The sequence below is a fragment of the Anser cygnoides genome, chromosome 1 (assembly GCF_040182565.1).
Source record: "Anser cygnoides isolate HZ-2024a breed goose chromosome 1, Taihu_goose_T2T_genome, whole genome shotgun sequence".
In the NCBI taxonomy this organism is placed as follows: domain Eukaryota; kingdom Metazoa; phylum Chordata; class Aves; order Anseriformes; family Anatidae; genus Anser; species Anser cygnoides.
The window spans coordinates 151,770,259-151,782,194 of record NC_089873.1 but is presented as its reverse complement, the minus strand read 5'-3'; the positions used below and the strand labels follow the sequence as shown (position 1 = coordinate 151,782,194).

At 36.7% G+C, this 11,936-nt stretch overlaps 1 long non-coding RNA gene across 1 annotated transcript; it reads left to right on the top strand.

The window, feature by feature from the left end:
* The first annotated feature begins 230 nt into the window (after positions 1–230).
* On the top strand, positions 231–5,681 carry LOC106044886 (uncharacterized). Its single transcript, XR_001212532.3, has 3 exons — positions 231–347; positions 1,549–1,692; positions 5,128–5,681. It is a non-coding gene; the product is annotated as an uncharacterized lncRNA (long non-coding RNA).
* Positions 5,682–11,936: the final 6,255 nt, after the last annotated feature.

Sequence of the window (11,936 nt, the reverse complement as noted above, 5' to 3'; positions counted from 1 at the left end):
AGCTGATGAAATACTAATGGGAAGTAAATAATTACATCCCCTTTCACATATACAATACTCCAATCAGTATATTCCTGAACAGGATTTCCTTTCTTCTTTTGCAGCAGCTGCACAGCGGATGCTTTAAGATTTTGTATTTGATGAGTGCTTGCTGTAGGATACCACAGGATCCTGCTGACATCATTTTTCAGGGAGCAGTGTGCCACAAACACATTTTCTGTGGATAGAGACAGGGATCTTGGGGCGTTGTTGCTTGCATGCATGTGGGTCCTGTTCTAATCTGAATTTGCAGGTGCCTGGCATGTATGTAAGAGCACAAGAAATTTCTCCTGACTCCAGTAATTAAGGTACGATAGATATGATCCAAGGTAACCTCCTGCCTTCTTTTCTGTGTATTAATCATCAGCTATTTTATCCTTTTTTTTTTTTTTCTTTTTTTCCTTGGCATAGCACTTCATACTTATCTATATTGGCTTTACTTTGCAAAATTTCTTTTCACAGTTTATCATGACCATCTCGAACTCTACTTCTGTCCTCCACAGAGTTTGCACATTTCTTAGTTTAGGTCAATATCAAATTTCCTCTTAAATTCAAATCCTTAACTAAACCATGAAACTGAGCCAAGTGCAGGATAGAGAAGTTATTATTGTTTAACTAGATAAGACCCATTATTTGCACATATCAAAGCAGAAAAGAATGATTAGCATGACAGTTCAGGTCATCGAAGAGAAGTTAATGGTCATTGACCATGGTTGTTTCGAAGAATTACGTTTGTACCAATTAAAAAGTCAACAGCCACCAAGTAAGGAAAAGCATGAGGAAAGATGAAAGCCACTACAAGAAGATTGCTTCAACCCCTGGGGGGAAAAAATGCAGGAAGAAAATGTAGTGAAATAATAGCAAGAAAACGGTAGAAGGAATTAGAGAAAAAACATCCTTAACTGCTGTGCCTCATGTGTTTCGAGTTGTTTCTATGGTCACAGAATAAGAAGGTCAAATCAGATCAAATAAAGCAGGACAGAACTGAACAGTACAATTAGGCCATAGTCAAAAAGTAATTACTTTTCCATCCTGTAGAGATTGCATGTTACTTCTTGGAACTGTACATTATTATCTAAATAATAGATAGCAGCCAGAGAAGCAACTGGGAATGAATTGGAAAAAATCAGCTAAAAAGCCACTTAGCTAAATATTATAACATTACAATTTATATTAAAGCTCAGATAAACTTGGAAGTTGGATATTGGTGGGTTTTAACCTATTTATGCTCATTCATCAAGAGACTAGAGGAATAAAAGATGCAGAACAGAACTAAAATACGGTAGTACTGAAGTAATTTTTAAACTACTCAACTAAAACAACATTCCCTTTGCTCTGTTCTCTTTGCATTTTAATCTTTTGATATTATGGTTATGATTAAGACATATAAACCATATAACCTATCCTGGCGATAGTGTACGTTAGATAACTTTAACTCTCTCTGGAGTCTCTTATTTTTACTTCAGCATCCTTTATCTCAGCCATGCATTCTTCCTATTTTCTCCACAGGGCATGAGATGCACTTCACAACACATACAATCTTCACATTTTTGTCAGTCATATATCTCTCTAAAGTAGCTTGCTAAATAAGTCATCTCTTTTACACTGCTGAAGTCGATTCTTGGCTGAACTAAATGGCATGGCTTTGTGGATGTAAGTAGAGCTTCCTAATTTATCTTTCACAAAGGTAAAACTCTTTGTTTGAAAAGGTTTACATGTCCTCATTGATTCTCTTCACTTTTAGTAAAATATCTTCACTCAGCATGGCCAGAATCAGCTGCCAGCACCTAAAAATCATTAGAATCGCTCCACTAGTGATGGAAATAAAATCTAGTGTAGTGTAAATCAGCCTCCCTAGTCAACAACTGTCTTTCCACAGAAGCCCAAATTACCCTGTGTTGTCTGCAATGCATCAGTGGCTACCAGATATGAAGAAAATGTAGTAAGTCATTCCCATGTCTGGAAGGAACTATGATCACACCACCTGAGTTATCATCATCCCAATCCAGACACATTTCTGCGCTTCACTATCACTACTTCAGAGAACCACTCCTAATCAAAAGTAATTCCTTCAGCTCCATCTGCCAGCCCTGGAATCCAGAGGGTTAAGGAAGCTGTAATTTATTTCTACCAAGTGAATAGAAAATTAGAATCTCTCACTTTCTCTCTTTCTCATGCATCCCTGAGGAAAAAAAAAAAAAATATTTCACTGGAAATTATGATTTCATCAGTTGAACTGAAAATCAAGAAATAGACCACTTTAAATATTCACACCATCTTGATTAAAGCAGGTGTCTCCAAGCCCTATTATTGCAAAGTGATTGTCAGAATTTCCATTGTAAATCTCTTCCCTCCTTTTCAGTGGTTTTATACTTGAGCCTTGGCTATAAGAGCACATTCCAGCCTGGAATTTAGGCTGGCTGATTATTAAAAAGAGGTGAATTTTCCTTTACAAATGATATTAAAACAAAATCTAGAACTAATAAAATTTTTTTTTTTTTTCAAAAAAGGAGAAAGGCAGGGAATGTTTTTCTATATTACACATGTTGACCCAGAACTAGCCACAATCTGGTAAAGAAAAGCAGAGCTGGAAAAATGTCATATTTCTCCAGATGACAAAGGAATACTCTAAGCTGGCAACCCATTATGCTCCCTCATTCTGCTTCATTCCCTGTAACTCCTGGAATGGAAAGAAAATAAAAATTAAAAATTATATGGAACACAGAAGGATGCAGTTATTTTCTCTAATTACAGAAATCACAGGCCTCACTATCATATCATTCCTAGTCTTTACTGTGTTTGTTCTCTTGATACGTTGTGAAGTGCAGAAATACTTTTGCTCATTTTGTAGATGTGAAATAAACACAAGATTTTCACCTAATAAACTTTAGATGGAACATCAAGGCACCAGCCACTTCTTTTCTCGTGTTCAGTGTTTAGGCTATGTTCACAATAATAAATTCAACTGTCCCAAGAGATATACCAACAGACATACCTAGGCACTGAAAATCAACTGTAAATGCTTCTAAGTGAGTATCACTATCACAACAGCCTGTGACATGGTTTCAGCCTATGCCAATTAGTACCCTCCCAAGCAACTCTTGGGCATGGTTCAGGAGTCAGCAGTGGCCAGAGATCATTCTTAGCAGGAGAGAGAGAGAGTTTAATAATATTGGCATTAGTTGTTCCCTGTCAGCTGGCCAGAGAACAGTCCCAGACATGTTTAATTTACTACTACAGAAGATGCCAAAATGGTCAGAACCAGCTAGTGTAGTGCGTGGAAGCCACATCTTTGTGCTGAGTTATGCCAATGCTAGCAGAAGCCTTTCTCAGCATAAGGTATAAGAATGCCCTCTCTAGCCATCATACTCTGCAGTACTTCATCATGGCTCAGAGTGTGATCATTTTTGTTCTCCTTTCCATCTATATTAAGGTTATATACTCATCATCAGTATAGCAGCAGTTTTCAGTGCAACTCTGCTGAGAGAAAAAATCATGTCTATTGATACTTTCATGGAAGTAAGAATATGACTGTTTAAAGGAATTGGCAATAATATGCAAACTGCTGTTTCCATGCACACTCTGTAACAACATTTCCTAAGTATTTTATTCTCCTTTAGTAAAGAGTCAGTGTTACAGGTCCATAAAATGAAAACGTGTTCTCCTTAATATGCATTCAAAGTGAAAATCACTTTACTCTCATAAAACCTAATAATTGGATGTTATGTGGGAAAACTGAGAAAAGAAATGAAGTTTCCTGTGAAGTGGCACTAAAGATGTTGCACAATCCTGAAACCGGCCACAGATATGTCTAAGTCATCATCCTGCACTGGCTTGAATAAACTTTTCATTTTTCTTACGTCTGCATGCAAAAACTGCAAGCCTACTTGTGACTGAAATAAGAAAAAAGTTGTAAGTAGTGTAATGATCTATTATTAAAAAAGCCATTGTTCATTTATTTATTTGAAAATTATTTTCAAGCACTGTTTTTCATTATTTAACTTGTATGTGATTAAATGGCATTGGTGACATTGACTTAAATATTGTATCTGTTGAACCCTTTTTGAATGTCCAAAGCCACAGAGGAGGCTTCTGTTTCCTAAAATCCCAGACTCCAACTGAGGAATTCCCATCCTCTCACACATTAAAGAAATTGAGAGCTGGATTCTCTTATTTAATGCTGGGCACAACTCAAGAAAGGAAATTGTGTTTTAATTCTGGATTCTCTATACACCTTGGTTATATACCCTTCATTTTACATCATTAATCTTTAGAATCCCAACCTACAGTCCCATCAATACTGATGGGAGGCTTTTATCATTCTAAGGAGGTTGAGCCAAACACTGACTCAGAAACAGTTTTCAAAAGGAACAGAATGAAAGTGATGTCAAATTCAAGACCACAATCAGCTCCAGAAGTTTTTTTTGTTGTTTTTTTTCCCCCTTTCTAGAGATCTAAGATCTAAGTAGTACTAAAAGTGTCTTAATGTTTAAAACACAGGTTTGTTTCAAACTACAGCTTTGAAAGTAGGGGGCTGCAGATTCTGTAAAGTCACTGAATCCTTTTTATGATACTACTGTAGAAATGTTGAGGCAGCAATAACTCTCAGTAGGATTACATCCTGGCAAGCAGCAAAGCAAAATGCTTGTAGTGATCCCACTGTGTGTTAATCACATGGTTAATTTGTTAAATTTGGATTTCATTTGTTTCTGTAGCTTGGCACAAATTTTATTGATAAGGGCTTTTTTTTTAATTGTTTTGTTTTGGTTTTGCTGGTTTTTTTCATTGTCTTCCACGAGATTCTGCATTGATCAATCTGCTTTCTGTCCACAACTCCATCATAATTAGTGACTGAGTATGTAGCTGAGTAAGAAAAGTTAATAATAGGGCATAGTCTTTTGTGAAATGTCTCGTTGTGTAATTGTTGCTTTTCTGGGTTCATAGGTTGCATGCAATTTGCTTTGGTTTTGATCTTATTTTCTTGTGAAATTGTTTTAAGATAAGCCTCTCTCAGTGATTTTTTTTCAAGGTCTTTCTTCTTTGTTTGATTAATTTTCATCCTTTTGATTTCCTTATTTTCTTTTATAGCAAATGATTGGGGTGGATACTCTAATATGGGGTCACGAGGAGAATCCAGCTCTCTTGCTCCCCCCAGCTGCTGAAGAAAAATAGCAACAGCAATGTCATAAACCCAGAAATGCGTCCATCATTTCTCTGCCCAGATAACCTCACCAAACTAAAATGAATCACTTCTAAAAAAATAAATAAATAAATAAATATATATATATATATATGCATTGGGTCCTAGACACTCAGCAATAAGAAATTCCCTCCATAACAATAACATTATCCCCATTGCCAATTCCACCAATCCATAGGAAAATAAAGCAAGCATTTCTTAGACTCTTGCAACTCACTGCAGCCAAGTATTAGTATATGCTTGCCTGGATCACAGTCCATCTAAAATGTAGTATGTTGTAAACCCCTTGGAGTAACAGAAGAACTGATACATGAAATAGCTAGGATACAAATCAGCTAGGGTTTTAGGCATCATAGACAATATCATGAAACATCCTTTAAAGAAAGTAGACAACTAGTCCTTGGTTATGAATATGGATTGGACTAGAAGTTTGCATTTCTTATTACCCATTGTCTGATTTCAAGGATCAGTACTGCATTTTGCACTGCCTGAAAACTGCAGCTGCTTTTCAAAGATAGCTCCAAAGGACAGAGCACCATATAATGAATTATCCCTCAAGTATGGATAAAAACCACACTGGTTTTGATTGGGATAGGGTTTTGGGCCAAACATTTAGCAGAAGGAGGGAAAGGAAATCCAAGTTGCAGTGGCAGACCTAGTGTCTCCAGGTCTCATAGAGACTTTTGATTTCTCTCTTTCTGCTTTATTTATTTATTTCTTTTTAATCTGCAGGAGCAATCATATACCCCTGAACTTTTTTTCAGACAGACTAAGAGGTGTCATTTACATCCCTGACTCATTATGACTGAAGGAATCTTCTTTGGATAAATACAGGGTTTTACCTTTCAGTTGTTCCAGCTTTCTCTTGCAATTAGCTTCAGTACTTCACTCACTGACATTCCTTCTGACACTCATGTTTCACTAATGGATCAGCAAGTTCACTTTCCATAGGCTGAACTGTATTCCCAACCAAACATTTTTTTACACCGAGGAAACCTTCAGAACTCAACACTCACTACAGAGTCTGGAAAGGTAGAAACTGTTGAACCAAAGTTCCCCACTCAAAGCCACAGCACCTCTTACCCAAGGGTGTGGAAAATGGGGAAACTACTTCCTTCAGAGAGGAAGGAGCAGAAGAAGATGTTCATCTCTGCATGTATGGCATTCCTTTGTTCTCTGGTATGACATTTGCCTTCAGGAGATTTTCTCTGCTACGAGAAATTCTTCAAGGGGATCCTTCAAGAATGATCTCAAAGGAGAATTAAGTACACTACAAAGGTCTGACAGAGCCCTTGCAAGGGGATAGTGAACTGAGAAAAGTGAAGCAAGGAGTTCACTGATCCTGTCTTTTCCTATCTTCCTGGGAAGTAGGTAAATGATTTGGGGTTTGTACTGTCCTTTAGAGAATATCATCCACTGTGAACCACCTGGGTTTTGCTTTAGAGGCCTGTGAAGGTTTCTAAGGCCAAAGTATCTTTTCCAATAACATATTTTCCAAAGCAAACATGGTTAGAAAATGAAAGTGTTCAGTGGGCAGAGCGGAACTTCCAAAGCTTTTTTTTCACTTTCTCAGAGAGAAACAAGAAATGTCTACTAGAAGTTATTGCAACAGCAACAGCAGGGTCTGGATTGTAAGGTGGTAAGGAACACAAACCATATCTGACAATATGGAGTAATAAAATCATCTTCTGAGTTCAGTGCTAGCATGGGTTCAGGCTACCTTTTAGCATCAAAGCTGATCAAAGCCAACCACAAATTGTAAAAGATGAGTATTTGAAAATCTGGTACCACTTTTTACAGCAATCTTTAAACAGTGTTTGCAGTGTCCCTGGTGTTTCACCCACTTTAGCTACATCCAGATTTGACCCAGGAATAAAGTCCTCTCTAATTTTGTTTGTGACAAAGATCTTTGTCCAAATACACAGAAAAAAATTCTGAATCAAAGATTTCAAATTCAGAACTAATCTTTGATCTCTCAGTCTGTCTAGAACTTAAGCAGACAGAAGAACTCAGGAGCACCCCACCCAGTCAATCAAATGATTAATGAAACTTTTACATTCAGATATGACCAAAAAACCCCACCCTGCATATCAGTCCAGTTCCAGAGTATTATATAAAAGAGTCCAAAAATGTTTCCTTCAAGATTCTTGGTTTGTGAATGCAAAAGATAGACAAATAAATAAATAAATAAAAAACAAAACATCACTTTTTAGTTGTACTGCCCCAAAAGAAATAAAACCTTATTTATTTAATCTCATGTCACCATCAGACCTGCCCTCAATAAATAAATAAATAAATGAATGAAAACAAGCCAAGAAGCACACTGCTCATGTTCATAGAAAAGCTGATCAAGGAAAGCATTAAAAAAAAATGGGGAAGATGTCACATTTTAGTCTCTGTTGGAAAACGTCTTACAATCTCAACAGTGGATCCATTACTCTAATCACTCTGTAATGAAGGACTTGCTAAACAGATATATTAAGAGAAAAATAATGAGTCCAGTAGTGTCCGCTCTTTGTGAACTCATATCTGTACTACATAGAAGAGAATGCCCTAAAGAAAACTCTTAAAGAGTGGTTAATTAACATATAAACCACAAATGTCAGAGTATCATAAATATTCAAGTAGTGATGGATAGTGGGATAAACCCTGACTGCATGCCATAAGTTTTTTATCTCCATAGCTATCTTGAGTTGGATATTTACAGTAAATTACAGCTGCACATGCTTTACTCCAGAGCCATATGTTTTATTATTCAACCAGATGTAAGCCATAAAACTGTTTTATCTATTTTGTGGTTCAGCCTAGTACTAATAAAATAAACTACAAATACCTGACTTATAGCTTTGCTGGCATTTTTGCACTCCAGTGAAGTGCAGTGCCAATGACTTGTGCAGTGAAAGTGATCTAAGGAAATCATATGTTCTTCCCATTTCTTAAGCTTTCATAAGGACCTTAAACATTTGAATGAACAGTGTTGGGCTATAACTTGTTCTTTTATTGTTTTTCATCACATGGACTATCACCATCGCTGATAGTTCATGTTTTCTCCTGGAGATTGGAAAGGACATTGCAAGGGGCCTGCACTCTGTCTTGGCGTCTACATTACTGATATTCCTTAAGTGTTCCTTAAGTGTAGCACCAAATTACTAAAATAATCATCTAATCTAGGAAGGATTCATTTAGTTATATCTACTTATATATATATAAAGTTGCAATTAACAGGACATTCCTCTGACTTTTTCATCTATTACATTAAATCTTGAAAACAAGAATCAAAATGCATGAATTTGTCTTACCACTATTTTCGGATCAAGATTCTTTTAAGCACCTGTGAAAGCTGTCCTAAGTGCACACACAAATGTTTTCCATTTATGTCAACTGTGGTGGAAGACAAATTCAGTTTTCATATCACTGTTTTTGCCAAAAAGAATTCTCAGAGGTCATATAATCCTATTTTTGTTGTGGAATGTGACCATAAGCAACACGGCATATTGTGGGGGTAGAGAAGACATGAAGAATTTAGTGAAAAGATCACAAAATACAGCCAGTTTTCTGAACATTTTTACATACACTGCTGGCCTTGGAGTAACATGTTCAGTCTTGAGGTCGTCATGGACATCTGTTAATAAGTCTTCGTAGACAAACAACATTCATTTGACTCTCAAAATGCATAACCCTAGCAGACTAATGAGGAACTGAATGCTGAATGTTTATCAAAGGGGACTCTCTTCCATTCCATCCACCTCTTGCATACTTTCAAAGAATTAATCTATTTTAACAAGGGACCCTCTCCGTATTCTATGGCATCAATTCAATCCCTAAAACAGGGGATTAAATCCAACTTTCTGCAAGTTGAAATTAAAGTGGTTTTAGTTGTTGTTTTTCAAGCGACTCTGAGCGTTAATTGGGGTAAAATCTGCAGCTCCTGGATTACCATTCACATTTCGCTTAACAGAGAAGGAAAACGTTGCCAGAACTACCACAAGGACTAAGGAAAATGAAGTCCTTTAACCCTTTCTCAGCATAATAAGCAGATATCACTTAGAGGAACACAGGCAATTTAAAATATTTTCATTACTCTGCATTCAGTAATAAAGTTGAAGGAAAAAAAAGTACTGTGTCATTTTTCACTCCTCAAAATCCTTCAGATTTCATTATGATTGATTAAAAATAATTAGGCAGATGTAACAGGCAGGAATGCTTTTAAACCCTTTGTGCTTAGATTTAAATCTGAAATAATGCAGATAAAGGAAGTGTGAAAGATTTCATACCATGGTCCCACAAGTATTCGTAAAATGTAAGTGCTGTTTAGATACTTTCTTATGCCGGGTACTTTATCATTTTTATGCTGCTGCTGAAAGGATAAGGTCTCAAGTGTGAGTTCCTGTGATAAACACATTTTCTTTTGGCTCATGAGTCATAGACAATGTAAAAAGTCGTTTTCCTCTCAAAACGACAATATTTTGAACATCTGGTTGATACCCTTCTTAACAAAATTTGTTCCACTGCTCTATTACATATAAACATCTGTCATTTATATCAAGCAGTTGACAAATGCTCTATCATGAATTCTAAGAACCAGCATACTAGATCATTAAATATTATTTTTATACGAAATGAAAACTGCTTGTTTGTGATGAAGATTGAATCTTATTCAAAGTGACTTCTTTATCAAAGGAGAAAAATGGGTTAAATTTATATCAACAATCTTCAGTTTTCTTTCTCCCTGCAACTGTATTTAATTACTCTAAAACCTTTTTCACATAAGAGACAATGACATGCTACTGAGTGACACTACATGGGTGCTGCTTAGTGAGTGAGTTTATCTATCTGAAAGACTGAAAGTTCTAAGAAGCTCCAGACCCTCTGAGTTTTCTAGATATGTATGCCTTGAGAAGTAATTTGTTAAAAAATAAGTTTTCCACGAGTGTTCAGAGCTCATGGATTGCTTCATTTTTGTTTGCTTTGTTTGAAAGGGACATCTACAGCCACACATACAAAATATATGTCCCAGTAAACATTGTTCGTTGAAAGAGGTGTGAAATCATTTCTGCCTCTCCTTTTTGATACCTAGAGGACTACGAAAGCAAAATCCGGTGCACCTATCACTGATATTTACAGTGTCCCAACTACCATCCAAGCAAGAGGTGATCAGCTGAGTTTTCTGAGGCCAAATGGTTGCTGTGTGGTCCATTCTGTATTTAGGAAAGAAAGACCTCTTCCATGGCAGGATAGAACAAACTCCCAGGAAGCTTCAGCCACAATTTCCACAGGATTCTGCCTCCCTAAATTTTTAAAGTTGGAACTGGAACCCAAATAGGAAGGGCTTTCTGTAGTTTTGTGATTCATGACTCGAAGAAAATCTATGTATGACCTCCAAAACCAGCTGTATTGGGTAGAGTCCACTATTAAGAGCAAGTCAAGATGTGTAAATGAGGTGTCTCCTTCTTTCCGTTGACTGTATAGACTAAACAGAGAGTCACCTGGCAACAATTAATAGAAAAATGGATTGCATTTCCTAAATGAGGTGCATAAAGTGGGCAGCCTGCACCTGGTCGTATGAGCTTTAAATTTGCCATCCTTATTCACATTGTATGAAGCATTTTTCATAGCTTTTCAGGAGACGCATTGCACAAGACATTTGTAACTAGCTGAAAACAAAGAAACCCTGTGATTCACTGAGAAAAAGGATATTTAGTTAGATGCATGGCAGAGCCAGAGGCAACTTTAGAGCTGCAAATGCAATTACTGCTGGCCAAAGGCATTTGCTTTCCACTGGGGGAAAAAAAAAAAAAAAGAAAAAAAAAAAAAGTCTCCTCTGATTTGTCTGATTTCTGTCCGGTGAAGAACAGCATAAAACATGCTCAACCTTAGGCAATCTGGAAGATCCTCTGTAAGAAGAGAAAAGATTTGGAAAAGGAACCTTTACCGACATGTGTAACATGAAAGAAGATAATTTCATCATCCTCTACCTTCTCCCCAGTGTTATTAAAATAGTCTGAACATTGCTTTCTTTATAGCAGTATGGGCAAAATGTATGGAACAATTTGATGTGCAGCATATAGTAACGATTAGAAAGCCAAATCTAATGTCTTAATGAAATCTATTGCAATATAAAAAATGCATTTATTAATAAGGCAGAACATTATTTGATTTTCTTATTGAGATAGACCATTTCAAGGCCACTTAGGGCAGGGAGAGAGAGCAATGCCTTTACAGCACATTCTTTGTTTCCTTAACGCTGATCACCTGTCATACTTGATTCCCACAGTGGACTTTTTATAGCAATTTGCTATTCTGACCTTTGCATACATTTTTTGCAAGCTTTACTCAGGGACTGTTTAAGTTGGGATGGGTGGGCATATGCTGAGTACGGCAGCAAAGAAGTAGGGAAGGATTACATTTCAGTTGTGAACTGGCTGCATCTCTTAAACCATTCATTACCAGATTCCCTAACGTTTGGGTTTTCAAAAGGTGATGAATTTTTGTATGGAAAACGGTATTTTGTTGGCTGGACTCCACTGAAGCATACTTTCAACATTAACTCCCTATTGGCAGCAGTTTCTGCTTATGATTTGTTTTAATGAACACCAGTTTAAACTGGGCTGATCATAATGTCTGCTGTAGTAAGGTTAAACCCCAGTGTGTTTTATGAGCCTGACCCAAGCAGAGCTCATGTGCTGCAGATGGTAGC